Source organism: Lissotriton vulgaris, chromosome 4_1 (assembly GCF_964263255.1).
Source record: "Lissotriton vulgaris chromosome 4_1, aLisVul1.2, whole genome shotgun sequence".
NCBI classification, from domain to species: domain Eukaryota; kingdom Metazoa; phylum Chordata; class Amphibia; order Caudata; family Salamandridae; genus Lissotriton; species Lissotriton vulgaris.
The window spans coordinates 1,269,995,483-1,270,010,298 of record NC_141691.1 but is presented as its reverse complement, the minus strand read 5'-3'; positions in this window follow the sequence as shown (position 1 = coordinate 1,270,010,298).

The window sequence follows — 14,816 nt, the reverse complement described above, 5'->3', positions numbered from 1 at the left end:
TCCCCCTAAGGGAGCGGGTACAAGTGATGATAAGTTTTCTGTAGATGCTAAAGGTTATTTTATTTATAATTGGGTGTATACTCCCTGGAATAGGGCAGATGTCATGGCACTTAAAGCTGCATTGCCTGATCCGCGGAAAAATCCTGCCGCTTTCTATGAGGAAGTTGAGGGAGCCATAAATTCTTGTACCATGACATTAGCTGATATCAATTTTTTTTTCCGTGCGTAAATTTGATGATCGCGCAGCGTATGGGGCATTATGGAAGGAGACAGAGAGGGAAGATGAAGATAGGGAACCAGCGAAAAAGCCATGTCAGTTGATTTTAGATCTTCCTGTTGCAATATTAACTAAGTTAAAAACTATTATTCCCCCTAAAAAGATTGATTGGACTATTTTAGCATCGTGTAAGCAAAAGACAGATGAATCAGTTTCAGATTTCTTTACGCGTTTCGAGGCAGCATTTCATGATTTTAGTGGCCAGTCGCTAACGGACGATACGGGCCGACATTTGTTTGTAGATAAGTATGTTACAAATGCATTACCAGGAGTGGCAAGCCGTTTGAAAGCTAGTGAAAGCTCTTGGACTACCTCGTCTCCGGCATCCCTCCTGACGATGGCTCAGTATTATGAGCGTCAGGAATTAGAAGCAAAACAAAGATTATGTTATCTCAGGTTTATGGTTCGCCTCCTAGAGGTAACGATAGAGGCGGACAAGGATCTTATGGTTCCTCCTCCACTCGTTCGAATTTGGCTGTTGATCAATGCGCGTATTGTAGGAAATTTGGCCATTGGGCAGACGAGTGGCTGTTGTGCGCTCACAACGCTATGTCCGTGGTCGAGGACCAATGAGAAATCGCACGGGATATTCAGGACCCAGAGGCAACACGAACGATCGCGCTAGGTTTGATTCTAATGTGCGGGTACAAAATGGGTTCAATACTTTTGATAGGTGCAACCAATACCAGATGTCTGATTATGTGCTGCCTGATTTACATGATTCTGCTTATGCATAGGATTGCGTAGGATGGGGTAAGGAATCAGTTGAAGTTCTAGTAGATCAGAGGGGTCCTTATGTTACATCACATGTTTTGGGTTCTACTGATCAGTTTCTGGTTGATACAGGAGCTACTCGTAGCGCTCTGTCTAAACAATTGGTTCTGAGGGCTCCCCTGTCTGGCTTAATAATCACATCGATAGGGTTCGATGGAACACCTTCCCTTAGCCCATTATCACAGCCACTTGCATTTCATGTTGATTAATTTGCTGCTCCATGCCCATTTTTGCTTTCCCCAAATACACCAGATAATATTGTGGGTCTTGATATGCTCAAGTATTTCAGAGCCACAATAAGATGTTCCCCTGAAGGAATACGTGTAATTTTGAATGATAATTACCCAGTGATGGAAAGAGTTTGTCTTGTTAAAGAAGATACTGCATTAGCTTCTCTACCTAAAACTTTGAGGGCTACTTCAGATACTGATGTGGGACAGATGGTTATTCCCCGAGTGCATATTAGTGTAAAGGAGGAAGCTGTGTTACCACGTTTACCTCAATATAGAATTTCACAGGAGGGTGAGGAAGCACTCACACGAATTGTGCAAGATCTTATTGAAGTTGGGGTTGTTGAAGAAGTTCCATTTAATGTATGTAACAGTCCGATTCTCCCAATTTTGAAGAAAGACACTGACACTAGGATTAATCGATTTATAATTGATCTACGGGAAGTGAATAAGATAGTGGTGCCACAATAACCAGTGGTTTCTGATATCACGACACTTCTTACTTTAGTTCCACCTACTGCAACCACGTTCTCTGTTATAGACTTGAAGAACGCTTTCTTTTCGATTCCTATTCATCCTGATAGCCGATATCTGTTCAGTTTCACTTTGAATAATCGATCGTATAGACTTTGTAGAGTTCCTCAAGGCTATACTGAGAGTCCTAGGATTTACAGTCAAGCATTAAAAAGACAACTTGACTCTTTTGTTTTGCCCGAAGGTGTGGCGCTCATACAATATGTCGACGATATCTTGTTGGCAGCCGATACCCCTGAACAATGTGAACAATGTACTTTGTCTTTGCTTTCTTTTCTTGCTTCACATCATCACAAAGTATCGAAAAAGAAATTGCAGAATTGTAGACCAAAGGTAACCTACTTAGGTCACCTTTTGTCTAAGGAGGGACGTGCACTCACATCAGATCGCATTCAGGCAATTTTAGACACACCAGTACCTTCTACACAGAAAGAAGTTCGAGCATTCTTAGGTCTTACATCCTTATGTAGGCAATGGGTAGTGGGATTTTCAATCAAGAAGTAGAGAAGTCCCAAGTGGTCAAAGACCATAGACTATCAGAAACCTATAGATATAGTTACAAGTGCACACTAACACCTTCAGGGAACTCAATTTAAACTACTCATTATATGCATACATTTAAACAATAAGTGTGTATATAAACATGAAGAAATTATTATATAAGGCACCAACAACAAGACTGTCACAAGTTATTTCAAGAGAATGATATTTATTTAATACAATGTATTGAAATAGACATTTTATGTGTACATAATATAAAATCACAAAAAAATTTAAAAGCAGTATCACAGTACTGTAGGATAAGCTAAAACAAAAGCAGTTTGTCGACGCAGCGTTTCGTTTTTTTCGAAGTTAAAAACACCTTCTTCAGGACAGTTTCTAAATTAATAAAAAATACATAATTATTCTCCATTCTACTACAGTGACAGTCATTGTTTATCCAGCTGTTATCAAGGTGCATTAGGATACTATCTACAACATTTCACACATATCCCAAATGTCTGCATGGCATTTTTATGTTTTAAACAGACAGTTATCATAAGTTAACAGTTGATAGACAAAAGTTTTTACAATATCATTTCTTGTTTTTTTATACATACAGACCTATCGTTAGTCTTATTTCATACAAAAATAAACTAATCAGATTCAGTGTTGTCAGCTGTAACTGCAACTAACCATTCAACATTCCTACACTAGAAAGAGGGAGACATCATATTTGTTCCATACCTTAAGTTTAGCAAAAGAGTGGAAACATGTTGATTCTCCCATGTGCATGTGTTCCACCACCATTAGTACCAAGTTCTCAATATTGGTCCTGTTCGGCACTCTGTACTTTTAAGTTACCTAGATGGAAGATATATTTATATAATACTGATCTTAATATTTACCCTGCAGTCTTTTTTATCACTGTTACTTTGTTGCGAAATAACCTATTTACCTTTATTTTCAGTAAAAACCGCACAAAGCATACAGCGGAGCCACCGTTATTGAATTCAGATTTTCGGCCTCGAAGCTACAAAAGCAATAAATATCGCTCTTAGCTGATCCACCTTTATCGTGTTATCTGGGCTTTTATTTAGAGCATCTTAAATTTCACTCACCTAAGTTGTACATTAGGGCAATTTATATGTAGATAGTCCTCTGTCGCAGTCATAAGCATGGGCGAATTTTGCGGATCTCGCGTTCGCGAATTTTGCGGATTTGCGAACTCGCAATCCGCAAAATCCGCGAATTCCCGCGAATTTGCGGATTTTTTTTTTGTGTTTCTGCCAGTTCGCGAGGGTTTTTACAATTTCGCAATTTGCGAACTTACCTGTTGGGTCGCAAGTTTTGCGAACTTGTTGTTTCTACGTGTCCAGCCTGTTTGGGACACTCTTCTTCATCACTGCCACTCTCTGTCACCACTGCCACTCTCTGACTACTCATGCCACCCTCTGGCCCACCCATGCCACCCTCTGTTTCATCACCACACCCTCTGGTTGTCCAGTGTACATTATTTTCGGCAAAGCAAAGCACACCTTCCCTGCCTCAAGTGACCTGAATTAATTTGGGGCTGATTAATGTGTCACAGAATATTTTTTTAGCTGGCACCTGCTTCCTTAGTGCGCCCTGATTAGTGATCTTTTGCACTTACTAAGTGCTTTCATTGTTGCAAAATTAGTTACAACACCTGCCCTGCCCCAACTGACAATAATGAATTAGGGGCTGATTAATGGATTTTAACTTCCAGCCTGGCTCCTGCTTGTCTCCCTTAGCTGTAATTCAGGACCTTTGTGGCATATGTGTAACTATTCTGAGGTTCAGAGCAGGGTCACATAATAGTTGCAACTGGAAACTGAACTCTGGAGGGGCCCCTCAGGAAGCACTACAGGAAATGGCTACTAATGATGAGCCTGAACTTTTGAACCTGGCAAGTAGTTTCAGTTTTGCTAAGATCGTATTTCTGCAATTTAGCACTTATTCGCGGGGCGCGAAGTTGTACTGGGAAGCCGCGAACTCACGCGAACAGTGCGAGCAGTGCGAGCAAAATCCGCTGCTCGCGGATTTGCGGATTTTGTGGGAGATTCGCGAATCTCGCGGATTGCGAATTTCCCGAAAATCCGCAAAATCCGCGAGCGAAACGGATTTTCCGCCCATACCTACGCAGTCACAGTCCTGCTTTTACAGATGGCAACCCTCGGGGTGTAACCTCCTAGATTCGTCTCTTTTCAATTAAAACCAATCTAAAAAATGGATACAGAACCCTTTAGTACATTTTTATTTATCAAAGGGGATACTTCTTCACATTGTGTAAGGAAACTAATTTCACATATAAACTTGCCGACTTTCTCTAATCATCTTATAGTCTAGCAATAGGTATCATATAACCCTACACCTCATGGTCGTAGGCTTCTCCATAGTTCTTGTTATATAAACAACATAATTGCTGGTGACTTTTATATTTAAGTCGTTTCTGGTCTTATTTAATTTAGCGAGAAAAGTTATTTTGGAAACTGCCTCGAGAATAATGACAGCTTTGGGGTAATATGCAATATCGCATTGTGCTCTTACCCGGGTATGTTAATTCGGCCTCCCTGTTCCGTCTGGCTTCGTGCTGGCGTCTGACGTCACACCTTAGCGGTTTGAAACGCGAAATGTGATTGGTTGTCTCGCCGGTGTTTAAATAAGAGGCCGTAGCCTATTGGAAATAGCTACTCCTATCTCGTGGTTCCATTTAGTTGTGGTGGTGATTACGTAATAGAGGTTGCCTCATGATATTACACATTTTATTGGCCAAAGAAAACTTTATTGTCCTCTTCTTGTTTTATACCACGTTATTCTTTTTATCGATATTCTAGACAGAGGGCTGCATGTTTTAATCGGGAGATCTCCCGCTTTCTAACTTAACCAGAGTCGGGTGGCATTATACAAGAGCCGGGTGTATATCTGAGGCTCATATCTTTTAAAATAAATATTCAATATTAGAATTCCGCTGTTTGGATTATGGTAAAAAAATGCAATGAATCATTGGAACATTACAGGCAAAGACCGGACAACAACCTCTGCTGTTTCCAAGGGTTTATAACCAGCGTTAATCAATAGCGCAAACCTAGAGCATTACCTACTTCATTCGACCTAAATTCCATGAGTCTTAAAGTTGTATACTCTTACACATCCAACGTGACATAATTTTCACTGTCTAGCGTTGTTACGCTGGTACATCATGTCAGATACAAGTTATCCACTACTCATTTGGGGATACTCTTCTAATATCAGTGCCTGGCACTAACCTCAGGGATATGCAACATTAAGTGAAGAAAAAAGGGAAAGTGAATGAAATTACAGAGATCCACTGTGGTATTTTTGTCACACAATAATAACACCAGATTGAACACCAGGTATTGTTGGTTAGATTATACTTCCCAATCCTCCCTGCTGGTCATCCCTGCTCTCACACTATTCAATCGTGACATGTAATATTGCTCACGTTTCTTTCTTTTTGTATTGATGTCACCACCTCTCATGTTCATTTCTACTGCTTCCAGTCCACACCATTTCAGATCGTCAACGGTGTGGCCGGCTTCTTTCCAGTGTTCCGTCAGGGGACCACCCTGTTTACACATCCTAATAGCAGATCTGTGTTCATTCATTCTAAGGCGTATCTCCCTGCATGTTTCCCCGACATATGCATAGTTACAGGGGCATTGAATCAAATAAATGAGATTCTTAGTCCTACAGTTAATGCAGCTCTTCATTTTTATAGTTGTATTGTTATGGCAAATACTCTTACCTCTAATAATTGAGTCACAATTAACGCATCCTTTGCAAGGAAAAGTGCCTGTTGGTAAAGGTGTATTATTAATGCTCAATTGTGTATTTTTCTTAGTTTCTCTGTATGTATGTACCAAACTGTTTCTTAAAGTACGATTCCTTCTGTAAGAAAACATAGGTTTGGGTAATTTCTCCTGTTTCTTATTGGTTATCAAATGCCAATTTCTATTTATTATATTCTTCACTTTGTTGCAATGGTGCTGTAATTTGTCACAAAAATTAGCGGTTGTTGACCTATTTTCTCTTCTTTTTCTTTTCTGATAAATAAATTATCTCTATTGAAATACCTTGCTCGTTAATATGCACGGCGGACTAGGCGTTTAGGGTAGCCTCTTTCTAATAGTTTGTGTTTCAGTACTTCAGCGTGCTTGTCAAAATCTCTTATTGTCGTACAATTCATTTTTAACCTTAAAAATTGCCCTAAAGGAATATTGTCCCTTTGGCAAGGGGGATGGTTACTGTTAAAGTGGAGCATAGTATTGCTATCCGTTGGCTTGGTATATAATTCAACGGTTAGCACTCCATCTTTATGTTTAAGGACTATGTCTAGAAAAGCACATCTTGTTGTATCTCTCTGCGAGGTGAATTTTGAATTAACATCTCCTAGGTTCAACCAATCTATAAAATCTGTAAGGTTTTCCGATGTTCCTGTCCAGATAAAAAACACGTTGTCAATAAACCTTGACCACGCTGAAATGTTCTCATTGAAGGGTGCCATGCTGTTAAATATATGAGTTTCCTCGAATTGAGCTACATATAAACAGACCAGGCTCGGCGCACAGGTGGCCCCCATGCTCGTGCCCTTGACTTGTTTATAGAATTGATTATCAAATAGAAATAAAATATTTTTAAGCACCAAGGTTACACACTTTACCACAAACGTGTGTTGGGAACTCAAATCTCTGTCTCCTACACTAAAGAGGGATTCAATCATTTCAATAGTTCTATTCTGATGAATGTTAGTATATATGGCTTCTATATCTAAACTAGCAAGAAATTGTGTGTCTGGGGTAAAACCAAGGCGTTCTATTTTGTGGATAATGGCCGTCTTGTCCTTAATATATGCCTTTTGTTGGATAACTAGTGACTGTAAGAAAATATCTACATACTTGCTCAATGGTTCAGTCAGTGATCCTATGCTTGATACAATCGGTCTCATGGGTGGATTATTCATATTTGTATGCACTTTAGGGAGACCATAGAGTGCCAGTACAGTGGGATTTTTATTGAGCAGGAAAGCCAGTTCCTCCTCACAGATAATATTATCATTTTTGGCTTGATGCAGTAAACTCATAATATTCTCCAATAATGATGTCCATTCATTTCTGCTAGATAGTTGGTAATGATCCTTATTATCTAACAATAAATGCAGTATCCATCAGGACTATACTACAGCCTTTATTGGCAGGTTTTATTCTTAATTGTGCACAGTTTTCTAGATTTCTCAGAGCTAATCTTTCATCACTAGATTGTTTTTGATCCAACTTTTTTGATTTAAAAGGTCATCAGCACTTCTATCTACACTTCTCTCAAATGCATCAATATCCTTTTCCACCATATTAATCTGTGGTGTCCAAAAGGATTTAGGTTTAAGGCCAGATTTGTTGGTGCTAGGTTGTCTCTCTTTACCTTCAAAGAAGGCATTTAACCTTATTTTTCGAAAGAAACTTTGAAGGTCCCTTTCTATTGTGTATCTGTCTATAGGTGAACAATAAGCAAAGCCTAAAACCTTTTCTAATAGTTGCGTCTCTATTTGTGTCAACTCCCGTTTAGAGAGATTGATTATGGGTGCTTTATTTATTGCTCCCAATTCTTCTGGCTTTGTGTCCGTGGACGTTGAAGGAATTGGGGCTGGGAATTGTAATTGCCTCGCTCTCTTCCTCTCCCTCTCGGTTGGCCGAAATTCGAGTGGCGCTGATCCAAAAAAGACAAACCATCTCTGTTGGCATTAGTCGGTGTGTCTCTTTCTTTTGTGTTTCTGGTATCACTCTGTGGTTCACAATCTGAGTCTGAACTAGTATACGATGAGTCAAAGAACCTTACTTTCTTTTTAAAAAAAATTCTAGATGGTTGTTGCCATTGTATGCGTGGTTGAAAACTTTCTCTGGGTCTATCGTAGTAATCTTTTTGTAGATACTGATAAACATGCTCAGGATTATAGTTGGCTATATCTTTTCTCAATTTATTTGTTTTTTTATTTACTAGGTAGTAGTCATTATAGCCTGAAATATCTTTTTGGATCTCGTCTAATTTCTGCTTTGCATCATCTAAAGCTGTACTATCTGTCAGTTTTTGTTGAAGATCACCTATATCCATACGTTCTACAATCAAAACATCATATGCTGTTTCTATGATGAGCAACATCCAATAGCGACTGCAACGATTTGCTTCCAAGGTCCAGTTCTCTATAAATTTCTGGTTCTGTATAAAAATGCCAGGCTCATTGGTAACTTGTAGGCCTTTGGGAATTATACCATTTTTACAATACTCCACTAAATAATCAGCATGTAATTCTGCCCTGAGGACTTTCCTTTTCAGATTCCAGAGACTGCGCTATTGTTCCTCATCTGTTTTATCCAATCTGACTGTGGTTACATTTTTCGATGGACCATTAATTATTCTGTTAAATTGATGCTCCGAATAGCTGAGAGTTTGAATTCCTTCAATTTCAGCTATGTCTTGTGAATGAGACAATAGAGGTTGTTTAACCAGAAACAGTGCCTCCCCAGCTAACAAGCTGTAAATCAAAAATATAAAAAAAGAGGGAGGCCCCTTACTCATCCAATACGGGACAAGGGGAATTTACTATCAAGAAGTGGAGAAGTCCCAATTGGTCACAGACCATAGACTATCAGAAACCTATAGATATAGTTACAAGTGCACACTAACACCTTCAGGGAACTCAGTTTAAACTACTCATTATATGCATACATTTAAACAATAAGTGTGTATATAAACATGAAGAAATTATTATATAAGGCATCAACAACAAGACTGTCACAAGTTATTGCAAGAGAATGTCATACATATTTATTTAATACAATGTATTGAAATAGACATTTTATGTGTACATAATATAAAATCACAAAAACATTTTTTAAACCAGTATCACAGTACTGTAGGATAAGCTAAAACAAAAGCAGTTTGTCGACGCAGGGTTTTGTTTTTTCGAAGTGAAAAACACCTTCTTCAGGACAGTTTCTAAATTAATAAAAAACACAGAATTATTCTCCATTCTACTACAGTGACAGTCATTGTTTATACAGCTGATATCATGGTGCATTAGGATACTATCTACAACATTTCACACATATCCCAAATGTATGCATGGCATTTTTATGTTTTAAACAGACAGTTATCATGAGTTAACAGTTGATTGACAAAAGTTTTTACAATATAATTTCTTGTTTTTTTATACATACAGACCTATCGTTAGTCTTATTTCATACAAAAATAAACTTTATCAAGGTGGTGGCAGCTCCTTGTGTGTTGCTTCGGAGTCTGGCAGATTGCGAGGAGATCCTCCTCTGCCTGTACTGACCCCAGCTGGACTAGCTTATATAACTTGCTGAAATTAATTTTAGTATTAAATCTTTTTTATTGATCCACAAAAAAGGAGCATTGCAGTGCATCTCATACAACCATCTGTGCCAGCCCGAGTACAAGGCGGTCACAGATAGTGCCAATGTGTATACATGACTATCAAGAGCATCGACCGCTAAGGTTAACACAGCAAGCCGCCTACAACCCATCCGGGCTGGCCGCGTCTCAAGGATTGCTACGTAAGTGTAAACTGGCTGATTTTGAAACAAGACTAAACAGAAAAAACAGAAGATAAGAAAACAGCTCCTCCCTTCCCGCCCCCCACGCCCCCTCTCCTTGTCCATTGAGCAGGTACCAAAAACCCATAGTCGGTCACCTTCTTACTGTGCGCTATCCAGTATAGTGTTTGTTGGGGCCTTGCGTCTGCGCGTCTGCGTCTTGGGTACCGGGAGTGGGGTGTCTGCAAGGCGTAGCAGTCGCAGGTAGCATGGGCAGCTTAGCTCCCGGAATTCTCCTGTCAGCAGGGTCAGAAACGGGCGCCAGAGCTCTGCAAATTCCGCCCCCTTCCCTGCCTTGGTCAGAGACAGCTCCTCCATTGCCAGGATCGCCCAAAGCCGGTGTAGCCAGCCCGATTGTTGTGGGGGCTGGAGTCTGGACTGCCCTCCAGTGAGCTACTATATTCTGGACTGCTGCCCCAAACGCCAGTGCAATAAGCCTCCCCCTCCAGGATTTCAGGGGGTACATCAGGGCATTGGGAAGGCCTAGCAGGACATAGGCCGGGAATCTAGGTAGCTGCGTGCCCAGTGTGAGTCTATTAGATCAAGGATTGGAGTCCAATAGGGCTGGAGGTGAGCACAGCTCCAGAGCAGGTGCTCCAGCGTTCCGAGTTCCCCACAACCCCTCCAGCATCTGTCGCTAACTCGGGGATCCCATTGATGTAGTCTTTCGGGTATGTGATACCAATAGGTGGCGATTTTGGTCATGGTTTCAGTGAGGCCTGTGTGGTGCGCTGAGTGCCTAGCCCTATAATACACTCCCTCCCATTCCTTCCTGGTGAGTTGACGCCCCAAGTCCCTCTCCCATCTGACCCTCCCTGTGTTGTAGGTATGTATGTTAGTGAGGAGCAGGTGCTGGTAGAGGTCTGAGATCAGTTTTTTGTCAGATGTGCGTGTCAGCAGCCATTTCTCGTATGGGGTGAGGTGGCGCTGTGCCCCGGGTTGGATCGAGGTGTGCAGCACCCAGTGATGGATCTGTAGGTAAGGCAGGCGGTCAGTCTCAGGGATACCATAGTTCTCTTTCATCTTTTGGAAAGGGAGAATGCCTTTGAGGTCGAACATGTGTCCCACATCCCTGCAGGGAGTCGCCCTCCAGGCTGCATGTGCTCTAGAGTCTAGGCCAGGTGTGAAGTCTGGATTGTCGAAGATCGGAGTCATCGGTGAGGGAAAGGAGGTGAGCCCCTGGGTTACGGCCACCCTGTCCCACACATTGAGGACCTTGCTAGTGATCATTGAGGCGTACAAGTTGGGGGGTCTGTGAACGCGTGGCAAGAACGGGACGCCCTGCAGTGTGCGGCCTGCTACAGCCTGATCTTGAAAGAGCCAGTGTCTGCCTGATTCTAGTTGGTGCCATTCCACTAATGTGCGCAGTTGCGACACCTAGAAGTATAGCGTGAGATCTGGTACGCCTACACCACCGTGCTCAGGGGGGAGCGTAGCAATCGCATGCTTAAACCGCGGACGTCGACCGTTCCAGACGAAGCGTGCCAACTCCGATTGGGTCTTCTGTAGCCACCCTGCCGGTGGACGCAAGGGGAGAGTCTGGAATATATAAAGAATCTGGGGCAGCAGGGTCATCTTGGTGGCCGCGATCCGGCCCAGCCAGGACAGAGTGAGGTGTTTCCACCTCCTGAGATTGTCTCAGAGTTTCAGGCTGAGTCTGGTGTAGTTGGCCTCCGTAGTGGCCTGCACCGTTGGCGCCAACAGAACCCCCAGGTAAGGGATGGTGGTCTCCGACCATTGCAGATCGAACTCTGCCTTGGCATCTTCCAGGACCTCCGGTGATAGCGATACATTCAGGGCCTCTGATTTCGCCACATTGATCTTGAAGCCCGACGCCAGCGCAAAGATGTGGAGCTCTACAAAGAGAGCCCGTAGGGACTGCATCGGGTTGGTCAGGGATAATAAGATATCGTCCGCATATAGACTTATCTTGTGAGTGTCCCCGCCAAAGGGAGTGCCAGAAATGAGGTTGTGTTGCCGCACCAGCTGTGCCAAAGGCTCCATGTAGAGCGCAAACAGGAGAGGGGAAAGTGGGCACCCTTGCCTGGTCCCTCTGCCAATTTCGAACCGCGGGAGGTATGTCCATTAACTCAACTGCTGCATTAGGTCTGCAATAGCAATTAAATATGCAGTTGCGGAGGGCCTCTCCTACTCCGAAGCGCTGCAGCACCAGGTCTAGATAGGGCCAATGCACCCTATCGAATGCCTTCTCTGCATCAATGGTTAGAAGCATACAGTCCGGTCTTGTGCGCGACCCCGCCTCGATGAGATGAAGAACTCGCCTGGTGTTGTCGCTTGTCTGTCTTTGTGGGATGAAGCCCGCTTGGTCAGGTTCCACCAGCTGCTGCATATATGGCGCTAGATGACCTGCAAGGATACCGGTATAAAGCTTCAGATCTATGTTCAACAAGGAGATTGGCCGATATGAACTGCAGCAGGCGGGGTCGAGCCCGGGTTTGGGGATCACTGAGATGGCCGCCTCTAGGAGGTCAGGGGGTATGGCGCCGGGCTGATTGAACGTGTTAAAGAGGTCGCGTAACAGGGTGGCCACTTGCGAGCAGAAGGTTTTATAAAAGGCGCAGTATAGCCGTCCAGACCTGGGGATTTCCCTAGCTTAAGGCGGGAAATCACTGAAATAACCTCCTCAAGGCCTATGGGGCGATCGAGAAACTCTGCCTGCGCCTCTTTCAGGGACGGAAGCGTTGCACCCTGCAGGTAGTCCAGGCTGACCTGTGGGTCAAGATGATCTGCGGCGTAAAGGGCGGCGTAGTAGTCGCCGAAGGCCGCGGAGATGGCCGCGTCTTCAGTTGTGGTGGCACCTTGGCTAGTCTGGAGGGATCGTACATGCTGTCTCTGGCGTTGTTCCCGCAGTCTGCTCGCCAGCAGTTTCCCGCAGCGATCTCCTCCAGTGTAGTACACATGCTTGAGGCGCATGGCGGCGTACTCCGCCACATCCTGGTCTAGAGCCGCCAGCATTTTCCTTTCAGTGCAAAGTTGGCGCCACGCCCGTGCCGCCCCGGTGTGCTGATGCATCTGTTCCAGTTCCGCCACGCATTGAGTGAGTTTGGCTCTCTTCTGCGCACGTTCCCTATTATTAGCCGTAGCTATCGAGATGAATTCACCGTGGAGGACCGCTTTAAGGGCCGCCCATTGCGTGGCTTTAGTTGTGTCCTCGTTGGCGTTGTGCGTCAGAAACTGAGCGAGCGCTGTTTTAATCCGTTCCAGCGTGGCTGGAGCCTGCAAGAGGCTATCTCGCAGTCTCCAGTGCCTCTGGGGACTTGGCATGGCCGCGACGAGAAAAGACGCCACCACTGGCGAGTGGTCCAATAAAGAGGCTGGGAGTATCTCTACATCCTGTGCCTGAGAGGTCAGCTGGAAAGAACACAAGAAATAATCAAGCCGCACGTACGTTATGTGGGCCGCTGAGTAGTACGTGTACGCCGTCGTGTGTGGGTGAGCGTGTCTCCACATATCAATGAGACCTAGATCCGAAATGTGCGTGTGCCCCGATGCCGACAGTGCCCCCACCTGGCCGAACCGCTAGCCAGAGCGGTCCGCACTGTTGTGAAACACAAGATTGAGGTCACCTCCGAGTAGTAAGTGTGGGTGTGTAGTGGCCGTGGCTGTTTCTAAGGCAGTGTGCAAAAATTTCTCCTGACCTTCGTTGGGAGCGTATACGGAGCCCACTAGTAATGTTTGGCCCGCTATTTGGAAGCGATGGACAAGCAACCTCCCTTTAACCTCAGCTTCTTTCTGCAGGACCCTCCCCCCAAAGGATTTGGCTACCAGTATCGCTACCCCGCTACCTTTTTGTGGGCGGATGAGAAAAACTGCCAGGGAAAGGATCGGGACTTTAGTCTATGTTGATCCTTAGGTACCAAATGGGTTTCTTGCAAGAGACAGATGTCTGCCTTCGAGTGTTCCAGGAAGGACAGCACTGCTCTGCGTTTGACCGGGTTATTGAGACCTCTCACGTTAAGCGAGAGGATTGTCAAGGGATGTGTCATTGTAAGTGGGTCGCAGGGTCAGCTAAGTGCGGCATCTGGCCTGCAGATGTATGTGGCAGGGTCTTCCCTCGTCTGACGTGGATCGGCCTATGGATCTGGATTGCGGATTTCAAAGCCAATGGACAAGGAGAACCCTCCCTCCCCTCCCCCTCCCCCCCAACACCCCCGGATCCCAAACTCCCACTTCGCCCTCCCGCATTCCCCTCCCTCTTACCCCTTCCCCAACTGTGAGTAATACAGTAGCAAACATTGTCCCAGGTCCAGTCAATTGTCCAGCTGGACCTGTGGTAAGGTTGTCAGATCGAAAGGGGGAAAGCGTGCAGTCGAGGCAACCCCGGTCGCCCCTCGTCCCGTTCCCCCCAGGCCCCCCAGGCCCCCCAGGATTCAGAGGCATTCATTCACACCCCCCAATGTAGGCATATCACAGCTCTGTGGAGGTTTCCTTGGTGACCACTTGTACTGCAGCCGTGTGCTCTTGGGCTATGGTCTCGGGGTCTGGCTTGCGGATATTCTTGTGGGTTCGTCGACGTCTCACCCGTTGCCAGCCGTCCCCGGAACTGGTCTGGGAGGGCGCCAGGGAGGACCGTCTGGTCGAGTTCTCCTCACTGTCCTCTGCTTCAAGGATGATGCCCAGCAGCTCACAAGTGTCCCGGAGAGATCGAAGTTGCCGGAGGACCCCCTCCCATTTAAAGATGAGTCTAAATGGGTGGCCCCAGGAGTAAGGGATTCTTTTGTCTCTCAGGAAGGCCGTGGCCACTTTAAACGACCTCCTCTTCTGCAGCGTGATGGCTGATAAGTCCTGATACAACGCCACTGCATGGCCACGGAACTGGAAAGGTTGTTTCTGCCTCGCCATTTGAAG